The 11,516-nt window shown below is 40.7% G+C and overlaps 1 pseudogene across 1 annotated transcript; it reads right to left on the reverse strand.

Annotated features, from left to right (window-relative positions):
• Positions 1-5,517: 5,517 nt before the first annotated feature.
• LOC306663332 (olfactory receptor 2L13-like) lies at positions 5,518-6,457 on the reverse strand (annotated as a pseudogene). Its single transcript has one exon. The product of its transcript is annotated as an olfactory receptor 2L13-like (transcript).
• Between the last annotated feature and the right edge of the window lie 5,059 nt (positions 6,458-11,516).

Consider the following 11,516-nt stretch of genomic DNA (forward strand, 5'->3'; position numbering starts at 1 on the left):
AAACTCATGTGTCCTTTGAGAGGCACAAGATATTAACAGCATAGATTTTAACAAAACAGACATTCCAACATCAAGCCCAGATGAACCACTGATGATTAAAATCAAGGATGAATCTCTCAGTGAAGTTCAAGGACTATGGACAGTATTGGATCAAGAGTTTGAATAGGGCAATGAAAGAAAAGTGTAAGCAACTCTCCCCACAGTAGAAAGAGCTTCTTTACCTTTTGTACACCAGGAGAATAATAAGTATGGTTTCTTGGATCCACTGGGAGCTTAATATCCCTAGAAGGATTAAAACTAAAAATTAGTGGAAGAGAAGATGGCAGATTAGAGGAAGGATGCCCTTCGCAGCATTTTCTTAGCTTGAGATTTAAAAAACAAGAAGACTGCTCTTGAGCAAGGTGTGTTCCTAAGGAAATTAACTAAAATTCACTGTCAACAGTTAAACCAAATCAAAACAAGACAAACACAGGGACACAGAAAGTTGGGTGCTTTGTGCACAATATGAGAAATCATGCATTAGACTCACATCGGTTTGGCAAGTGGCAGCCAATGCTGAAGGAAAGAGAAGCAAAGGCAGAGAGAGAAGGGCAGCACAGGGAACAGTTGATGTGGGGGAGTCTGTGACATGCAGAGGGAGGCTGACCTTCATGGACTCAGAGGTGGTGGGGAAATGTATTAGTCAGGTTCTCTAGAGGAACAGAATCCACAGGATCCTGTGATTATAAAAGCAGATTTATTAGATTGGCTTACATTACTAGAATCTGGATAGTCCACAATGGCCATGTGCAGAAGAGAGCTGGAAGAAACAGCAGCTGCTCAGTCCAAGATCATCTAAGACCCAGAACAAGAAAGATCAACAGGGTCACCCTAGTCCAAGACCAAGGCATCTGGAAACTCTCTGGAGAATCCCTGGCAGAGTTCACTTTGGAAGAGTAAAGAAGCAAGAGTCCGATATCCTCAGATAATTGAAGCAGGAATCAAGAACTCATTCAAGAAGAGTCACACTTCCATCTGAATCTGTTTCCTTGTCCTTCCAGCTTTTATTACATGCTATTGGGCAGTGCTACTCATGCTTCGGGAGGGTTTCCACTTCAGTTCACTATCCCATGTGCCAATCATTCCTAGACATGCCCTCAAAGACACACTCAGAGGCTTCTTAATCATGGGCATCCCTTAATCCAATCAAGTTAACAAATCAAATTAACCTTTACAAGAAAGTTACTGAGTGAAAAGCAGCCAAAGTTGCCAGGCCCACAGGTTAAGAGTCCTGAGCAAACCAGGATCACTGAAATTGGGCACCATTTCTAAGTGGCCTCAAGGCAGAAGCAGAGGCAGGAGATCAGGAGCTCATGAAGTATTGCCAGTCAGACAGAGCAGTCACCTATTGTGGTTACAGATTGTTCCTGAGTCAGGGTGAGTGAAGCAGGCACAGAGAGAATGGTGTCTCAAGTGATTCAGCCTTGAGATATCAAGGACAGAGGTGGCTCTAAATTGCTGGCATCCCATGCAAGCTAATTGGAAGATGGCAGCAACCAGTCAGACAGGAGTGTCCATTCTCCAGGCATGACCATGGGTAATTCATATTCATAGCAGTGAAGGTGAGGTCTATGGAGGTTTGGATTCTACATCCTAAAAGAGGAGTTTACAGGAGGCCCCAGAGACTCAGATGTCCAGCAGAACCAGCATCTCCCAGCAACAGGGGGTTATGGGTCAAATCACAAATACCCATCAAAATAGTTCCAAAGATCAGCCACGCCTAATCCTGACTACAGGAACTTCCAGTTGAGAACTCCGCACCAAGCTTGCTATGGGAGGACACCACTGGTCAGCACTCCCCAGTCTATACCATACAATACTGGGAGATGGGGCACTGGTATTTATACCACCAGCTCTGACTTCAGCCCAAGGCCTGGCACCGTGGTGAGAAAAGCAAAGACACTGGACTCAACCACCCTGAGGATGTTACAGAGCCAAACAATAAACACAACGAATGGCCAACTGCAGAGGCAAGGGACGTCCATCCTGGCCAACAGTTTTGATAGCCACTGTGGAAACAAACCCTTTGCTTTTCATTAAAAAATTTTTACCATGTTTTATTCCCTATCCATTTACTTTTTTTTAAAATTGAACTTTTAATTTTACTTGCTATGTTTTATCATTTTGAATGATTTTGAGTATGCGTGTTTCTTCTCACTGTGCAGATAGGTAGATTTGGATATATATTTTCATATAATCTTACATTCATTTCAATTTCCATCTTTGCTTACTTATTATTCACCCTTGGTTTGACTTTGGTGGGATAAAAGTATATGTTAGCTTGAGTTGTTTTGATCTTACATTCATTTGTTTCTATCTTGGTTTTTTCCTTTATTACCCCTCCTTCACTTCTCCCTCCACTACTAGCCAAACTTTGATGTTCTACCTTCTTCTTTTTCATTACTTTATGGTTTTTAATTATGTTATTATTCTCTTTCTTTATAGCCACCATAGCCACCTTCTGCTACTTATCTTCTATTTCTACTCTGTTCATTCTTTAAATGTTTCACATTTTTCCTTGCCTCCCCACCCTATTTTCTCTGCATTTAAAGAAAAAGCTGCAATTACACAGTCTGATAGAATTATGTAGTTTATACAATTCCTGATGCATTCATTCTGTTGTGATTTTTAATGTAGTGGATGCATAGTAAACACCTGCTGCTTCACGTCTGAACTAATCATGGTTGTTTAGTGGTGATGATGTTAAATTCTGACCTCACCAGTCCTAGACATTTATTTTAAGGTTATACATCTGTTGCTAACAGTATATCTATTCCTGGTTCCCCTTTTCTCTAAGAGGGGCTGGAAAATGATCAGAACATTCATTTTCAAGTTAAAGTTCATGGAGTAGAGATCCTGGGGCTGAAAAATATTCAAAACTCAGCAAAATATTAGCAGTTTAAGTCTACACATAAACTAGCCTGTAGTTAACCTCAATAATCCTGCAATGTGCAGAGTTGTTTAGGATCTTCCCTTTCTCTTTTTGGTTAGTGTGGCTAAGGGTTTGTAAATCTCATTTATCTTTTCAAATACCAATTTATTTTGGGTATTTGAAAGACTGGTACCATTGAAAGACTTCTGGTACCATTGCTAGTACCAGAAGACTTCGAGAACTGATAAACAAATTAAGCAAGTAGCAGAATACAAGATAAACACTTATAAATCAATAGCTTTTCTATTTACTCCAACAATAATTCTGCTGAAAAAGAAATCAGGAAAATAATTCCACTCACTATAACCTCAAACAAATAAAATAAAATACTCAGAAATTAATCTAGCAAAGGAGTTGAGGTTTCTCTACAATTAAAATGGTAGAACAATGAAGAAAATAATTGAAGAAGACCTTAGAATATAGAAAGGCCTTACATGTTCATGGATAAGCAGAATTAATATTGTCAAAATCAGTATACACATTCAATGCAATTTCCATCAAAATATCAATGGCATTCTTCACAGAACAACAACAACTTCATCAAGTTCTAAAATTCATTGAAAGAATAAGAGACCCAGAATAACCAAAACCATCCTGAGCAAGAAGAGTGATGCTGGACACATCAGAATACTTGATTTCAAATATGCTACAGAGTTATAGTACCAAAAATGGTACCATAATAGTATCAAAACAGACATGAATATCAACAGAATAGAATAAAAGACACAAATGAAATTCACATCTGTCATCTAATACCTGAGAAAAGTGCAAAAAAAAGTTGCAGAAAAAAATAGCCTTTTAAACAAATAGTGCTAGGAAATATGTAAAAGAATAAAAGGAGATCACTATTTCTCATCCTGAATAAAAGCCCAAACAAAATGGATCAAAAACTCAGAAATTGAGTCAGAATATTTGCCACTGCTAGGAGAAAAAAATAGCATCTACACTCCAACATAGCAGTGCAGGCACTGACTTCCTTCCACAAACCCTAAAGCTCAAGAAATAAAAAATTAACAAGTTGGATGGATCAAATTAAAAAGACTCAGTGCTGAAAAGTAAATGGCTGAGAGCATAAAGAGCCTACAGAATGGGAGAAAATGTTTGTGAGCTGCTCCTCTGACAGGGGAATAATATCCAAAATATATAAAGAACTCAAAAAGTTTATCACCAGAACAAATAACCCAACAGTAAATGGGTTAAAGAACTAAAGAGACATTTCTCAGAAGAAGAAATGCAAATGTATAAAGAACTGTGAAAAAATGTTTGGTGTCTCTAGCAATCAGTGAAATGCAAAGTAAAACTACACTAAGATTCCATCTCGCTTATAGTCATGAGAGCAATTATCAAGAATACAAATAATAAATGTTGGGAATTTGAGGGAAATGCACACTCATTCATTTGTGGGACTGCAAATTAGTCAAACCATTCTGGAAGGCAGTTGGGAGATTCCTCTTAAAACTAGGAATGAAATCACCATAAGACTCAGTTATCCTACTCCTCAGTATTTCTCCAAAGAACTGAAGTCAGCATGCTGTAGCAATACAGTCACATGAATGTTTGTAACAGCACACTTCACAACAGCCAAGTTATAGAACGAGCCCAGGTGCCCATTCTTAGAATAACTGATTAAGAAAACATGGAACATACATGCAATTAATTTTACTCAACCATCAAGAATTATGATATTATGGCATTTGCCTGTAAATAGATGGAAGTGGCAGACATGCTGAGTGAAATAAGCCAGACTCAGAAAATCAAGGATCAAATGTTGTCTTACATATGTAGGTGCAAGAGCAAAATAGTAATAAAAAGGAGAGGGATGTATATGGAAGTATCTATAGAAGATCACTGGAATTTAAGGAGGAGAGGGAGGCAGAGGGAGGAGGGAAGGGAAACGGGAATTTTAAAGAAAGTAAACAAATCTTTTAAAGTGTGTGGGTAAAATTCTTTGTCCCAACACCAGGAATAATGATCAGGAAAAGAAGCCACATCTGGCCCTGAAGGAGAGGACTATCAGTCATCCTGAGGTCCTGTGCTATGTGGCAGATGTGGCAATGGGACCCTTGAACTGGGCTGTGTGTTGTGAGTGTACATTGCAACACTATGATAGTTTAGAAGGAGACGAGATATGCAAGCATAACTGTGTCTCAAATACACAGAAGTGAGGACATTACACATCAACACAGATACTATTACACTGGTGATAGTATATTTGCAAACAGAATATACCACTTATGATACACTATAACACAATTTATAATAAATATTACTTACCAATAAGATCAACTATGTTTTCAATTAGATAAATTAATAACCATTATAGCTGTATATCATAACCTATTAAATTAATATTACTTTTAAACATATAACTAGAAAATCTTAAATTATGTATGTGATTTACTGATATTAGATAGATAGATGGATAGATTGATAGATAGATAGATAGATAGATAGATAGATAGACAGATAGATATATTCGTCAGCTCTGCTTTGAAGTGCTAGTCAGCATGGAAAGAAGCCACACAGAGGAGCAGGAACAGCCATGCTCATGTCTTCCTGGAGAAGAACATCCCACACACTCTTCTCATGGCCCCCAGGACCTCCTTGTTCCACAGGCTGTAGATGATGGGGTTGAGCATGGGGATGAGGATGGCGTAGAAAACTGCAAGAATCTTGTCTTCTTCTGGTGAGTGGAGACTCCTGGGATGGAGATACATGTAGACAAAAGGTGCATAGTAATAGGTCACCACAGTCAAATGTGTGGAGCACTTGGTGAAGGCCTTTTTCCTTCCCTCTTTTGAGCGCATGCGGAAGACAGCAAAGAGGACCCGTCCATAGGAGGCAGTGATGCCAAGGAAAGAAACAAGGAGAAACAGACTTGTGCTCACAAAAACCATGTACTCATAGTCCCAGGTGTCCACACAGGCCAGAGACACCATGGCGGGGACATCACAGAAGAAATGATTGATGGCCCTGGACCTGCAGTAAGGAAGATGGAAGATGTAGACAGTGTGTGCCAGGGAGTTGATGGAGCCCAGTGTCCTGGACCCCAGGATCATCTTCATAACATGTCATTTTACTCATTCAGATGGGGTAGTGGAGGGGGTGGCAGATGGCCATAAAGTGGTCATAGGCCATGGAGGCCAGGAGTAAAACTTCAGAACATGCCATTGTCAGAAAGAAGAACCTTTGCACACCACAGCCCAGGAAGGAGATGCTCTTCTGTCCGGAGAGGATGTTGATGGCCATCTTGAGCACAGTGGTGGAGATGGACATCAGGTCCATGAGGGAGAGCTGGCTGAGGAGAAAGTACATGGGGGTGTGGAGCTGGGGGTCTAAGAGGATGAGGGTGGTCATTCCTGATTTCCCCAAACAGGCGAGAACAAACACAAAGATGATCAGGATCAAGAGAAGTAGGCCTTTCTGATTTGGGGGAAACAACCCCAACAAAATAAAGTCATTTGAAATTTGGTTCCATTTCTTCATTAAAGCCTACTGCTTTAAATTCCTTGAAAGAAAAACAAAAACAAATGCTAAGGAATAATCATGAAATGAAACAAGAAGGGAGAATAAGAAGGAATTGACACTATTAGACTTCGTTAATGGATCTTCTTCCTCCAAAACCATAGTCTTTGTTCAGTAGTTTTTAAAACCTTAATAGAATTTCCTGCCCCACTTCTCTCTGGTAACCATCTCAGCCTCTCATACATGGACACATACATGGTCCTGAATACAAAGTCTAGTAGAGGCACAGCAAACCCAGTGAAGTACCTGGACCCTTCCTCCCTGCTGACTCCTGGCAGGACATTCCTCAGTACTATGCACCAGTTTCAGCTCCTGAGGAGCCAGGGTCCTGCTTCCCCTTCTCAACTCAGTGCTCTGGTTCACCACAGATCTGGCTGTGTGACTCAGAAGTTCCCTGTGTGCTTGAACCTGCATCCTCAGTGACCTGCCTGCTCCACATCTTCAGTTGCTGCTCTTCCCTTCCCACAGGCACTACTGCAACTGAGTACTGGGTCTTCTCCTACGAGCTGTCTGCTCACCTTCTCAACAGAAGCTTCTCTGCTGGTCCTAACAGTGGGTCATCATTCAAAGCATTGCTCTTGAATTGTAAATGTATCCTTTGTTCTGTAAGAGCCACCCTAATTATAATGTGTTCTTTGGATATTGTCTTCTAGAAAGTTTTCCATTTTCTGAAGTCCTAAAAAAGGAAAATCAAGCATGTAGATTTTCATACAAATTTTCCTTTCATTGAGTAAGCAAATTATATATGATAAAAATATCATACTTAACAATATATAAGATTTCATTCTCTCTGACATGGTGGCATGCTAAAACTAATATAATAATGGAAACATACATAGATATGGAAAAAGTAAACACACCCTTAGGTGTTTTTTCTATGTAGGAATCTTTGAGATACAATAACTTGTGGGAACTCTTATTCATTTTGCTTCATTGATTATAATCTGCCCACAGCCCAAGTTCCATTAATTTAGGCATTAAAGTCTTCATTTTCCAAATGTTAAAAGCTTGTGTCTACAAAAAAAAACTTGTCCAACACAATTTTTTTTTTTTATTTTGCTACTCCAAAATGCCATGCCCAATTCCATGATTCAGTCTAGGTCAGGCACTTGGATCTCAGGGAGGATGTTTCTCCCCTGCTGTCCTGCAGTTTAGCTTCCTAGGTGCAGGCAGGAGCTGAGGACTGCTGAGCTGTGCACCTGGGAAGGAAGGTAAGGGGAGGCAGCTCCCTCATTGGAGCTCACAGGTGAGCACTTACCCCATCCAGACTTAATTATGTAGAAGAAGCAAAACAAAAATCCTATGCCAATCATACAGAGAATTCATAAGAGAAAGGAAGTGTAAATTTCCATTCCTAGATGATTTTTCTTGAGTTTTGGTGCATCTGCACCTCAACTCTGCACAGCCTCTTGTGTTCTCTTTATATCATCTCAGTTCTGGCAATTGGTTTTTTCTTTCATTCCTTCTCCAAAATTCACATTAACTGCAATTTTGTCATTTCTTAGATTTGCAATACAAATGTTTGACTTCCTCCCTCATCTAGTCTCAGTGTGACTTTCTGCTTTCTATGTTTGTGTTCTTCCATCTGAAAGACATGCTGATGCCACATCCTGTCCCAGATATTAATCTGTGTAGTCATCTTGGATCATTGCTCTTTCAACAGGAAAGAACAGCAAGTGATGTTCTACTGCCATTCTTCCCATTTAGCACTTAGGATCAATTTTGGTTTCATAGTTAGATAAACATGAGTAAAATTGTGAAAGATAGCTCATAATAAAGACTGGGAATGCATTCTTATAACTGTCTAATTGACAAATAGCCAAGGGTGGGAAATGTGTGGTCAGGAACCCAACAGGAGCAGAGAGCCACTAGGCAGGCAGGAAAGGTGGGATCACAGGTTCCTCTGCTTCTAACACTGTTCAAAACAAAAACTCATGACCTCATAAGCAAAGTTATAAAGCAGAAAATTCTCATCACTGAGATGCATTTATTCTTTAAAATTATGTTCAGTGTTTCTATTTTATGTCAGTGCTACTACATACAGACTTGCTCATGATTAAAATATACAGGATTCAGCAACCTATAGCTAAAATTTAATAGGTGATATAGATAGTAAAACCACAAGTTGAAATATATACCAGGAGGTTGTATATTCATTCATATTAGAAAAAGATAAAGCAGAGGGAAAGACAGAGGGACAGCTGGGCAGGGCACTGAGAACCACTCCAGGAGGTGCCGTGGGAGCCTCAGGCTCTGGAACACTCTGCACACACTGAGCAGCAGGACCAGCCCTGGAGGAGCCTGCCTGTCCTCAGCACAGCACAGAGACAGAGTGCTCTGCAAGCTCCAGGCTCCAGGGCAGGTGTGAGGGAGGAAAGAGGACTTGGAGTCTGTTCTGGACCAGATGAGAGGCCAGTGGGTTTAGCATGGGTCAGGACCCTGGAGCTCACAAAGGACACTCTGATTGAGCAGAGGTGAGAGGAGGAGCCCCACAGAGCCTGGGCAGTGGGCAGTGAGGACAGCGGGGCTACCCTGAGTTTAGCAGAGGAAGCCAAGCCTGCTAGGGAGTCCTGAGGCCTAGGCACATCAGCAGAGCAGGTGCTGCTTAGGGACATGGGGGACCCACTAAATCCTGTCTCTGCCCCCTGACTCAGGGGCTATTTCATAGGAGTCTCAGCAGATCTTCTGATTGACTGAACCAAATATGAGCCTCACGAGTAAATTAGTAATATAGACTGAATTAACCAAATCTGAGTAGATAATGTTTTACTCAGTCTATAGTATACACACCTGGAAAGTCAGACATGAGAACATCTTATGGTACTTTCTTCATTCCTTTACTTAGGCCATGTTCAATTTCAGATGAAGAAAGGGGCCAGCAGCTCTGGCAGTGTCAAGCAATAAACACTCTGACTCACTCATTTTAAAGGGAAATGTGTGTTTACAGTTAGATTCTCTGCTGTGTGGGTTACAGTTCAGAGTGTAATAAAAGTTGTTTGAAGGTACTTAGCACAATAACTACTTACTTCTAAAGAGAAAACTTACTTGTTGTCTGGAACTGGATGAGAATAGTTCCTTTCAGTTTCCTGTATATTTGGGATTGAAGACTTTAGGATCTATGATATTGGAGTTAGACATGAGGGTCTATTTCCTTGGATGACAAGAGACTTTCTTTATTGGACATGGGACATTATTTTGTACACTATAATTACATGACACACCACACTCTTGGGCATATTAACCCTTGGATAATACTTTTCCTGTGGTTACAAGTTGGGTCTATGATGAGCATTTCCCTTGATCATCCTGAGTCACATTGGTCAAACATGTACAGTCAGTAAAACCCTTACTGAACAGGGCCTAATAAATGTTACGTGTAGCAAATGTAGAACCCTGAGTTTATCTTGCAAAGCAACAGGTAATGTACATTTTAAAAATATTATTAAAAATTATGAACAACAGCCCAAGACCAATAAGCAAATTGTTTCTCCAAGTCTCAGCTAACTCAATCCCACCAATCTCATAAGATAGCTATAAAGTGGAATTAAACAAACTCCATATATAGCGCATATAGTCCTGAGTATGTGTTCATCTCCTCTCTTCCTTTCATACTTTAAACACTGAGAAGACACAGGCAGAGAAATTCATTGCCTCAACTTGAGAGCAGCACAAGTTAGAATTTTCACAGGTTTACATCACCTCACTTTATACTTAAGTTTATCGTTAGTTTGTCCAAGTTGTTATGGAATGGCATATGCTTTGTGCATCAGAGCATGTTATAATAGGAATACCTCATCTCCAAAGTGTCTCCATTAGTTAAATCTAACCCAAATCAACTTAATTCAAAATTATCACCTTGATTTAACTTGTCTGAAGTTCTTGAGTTTGCATTTTGAGAGAATTACTTTTTAATTAAAATATTATCTTCTGACAGTCCACTGGATTCTTGAAAATATTTAAACCTCAAGCCATGCCCACACTCTACGAGACTAAACGGTTAGGTCTGCCACTGAGCCCCAGCCCTGATCTCACCCAGCTCTCCTGAAAGGAGACACCAGAGGAACCAGGAAGGAGTCCTCAGAACACACTCTGCTCAGGGTACCTCCTCTAGCCATCAACTTCATGCTGAAACCACAAAGCTCTTTTTCCTTACGTAATGCTTCCCTGCATTATTATAATGTTATTTGCTCACACATCTTCCTTTGCTGTTCCCTTGTTCAACCAAAACAGAGAAACACATGTCACACTTACTCAGTTCCACACAGAGGGACAGAAGGAGGAGCTGGGGCACCTGGTGTGCAGGCCCTTCCTCCAGCAGGCCTTATGTGTCCTTCCTTCCCTCTAATTAATCCCCAATGTCCAAGCCCACAGGGACAGAGCCTGGCCCTTTCACCTGACTTTGCTGATGTGGAGATGAACTCAGTTCAAGCTTAGAGCAAATCCTCCCACCTGGTCAGCTCTGCAGCTCTGGTCTGCTGCCCAGAGTTGGTCTCAGGAGGGAGGAACCAGCTATTCTAGAACAGGATGGAGAGTTGTGTGAGACACTTGGTAATGTTCACCCAAATCCTCTTTTTTTTAAGTGAGAGACCTGAGGATCAAGAAGCAGGCAGCTCTACGAGTGTTCAGCTGAGTAATGGCTCCATTAGTAGCAGGAGCAATTACCTCCTACAGTCTATGTTCCAAAGGCATTTATTTGTGACTATGACTAAGTTAAATTATGCTATGATGACATACTTCCTCTTATTTCAGAGGCAGACAGGTTTTTAGTGAAAATACTAATGCACTCAGCACTTTACTATAGAGGAATGCTCTGTCCAGACCCCTTCACATTCCCTTGACTCAACTTGGAAAAGAATAAATTTGGTGGGGAAACCGAATTGGTCAGAATCCAACTCTCCTGCCACTGAATGCTTCAGCTTTCTTCATGCTACACCCACACACTCAACCTGCCTCCAGGGATGGTGCAGGAGGTGGCCTGCTCCTACCTTAGATCCCCCTCCTGCTCTGGCATGGGACTCCT

Source organism: Sciurus vulgaris (assembly GCF_902686455.1).
Source record: "Sciurus vulgaris genome assembly, chromosome: 6".
Taxonomy (NCBI): Eukaryota; Metazoa; Chordata; class Mammalia; order Rodentia; family Sciuridae; genus Sciurus; species Sciurus vulgaris.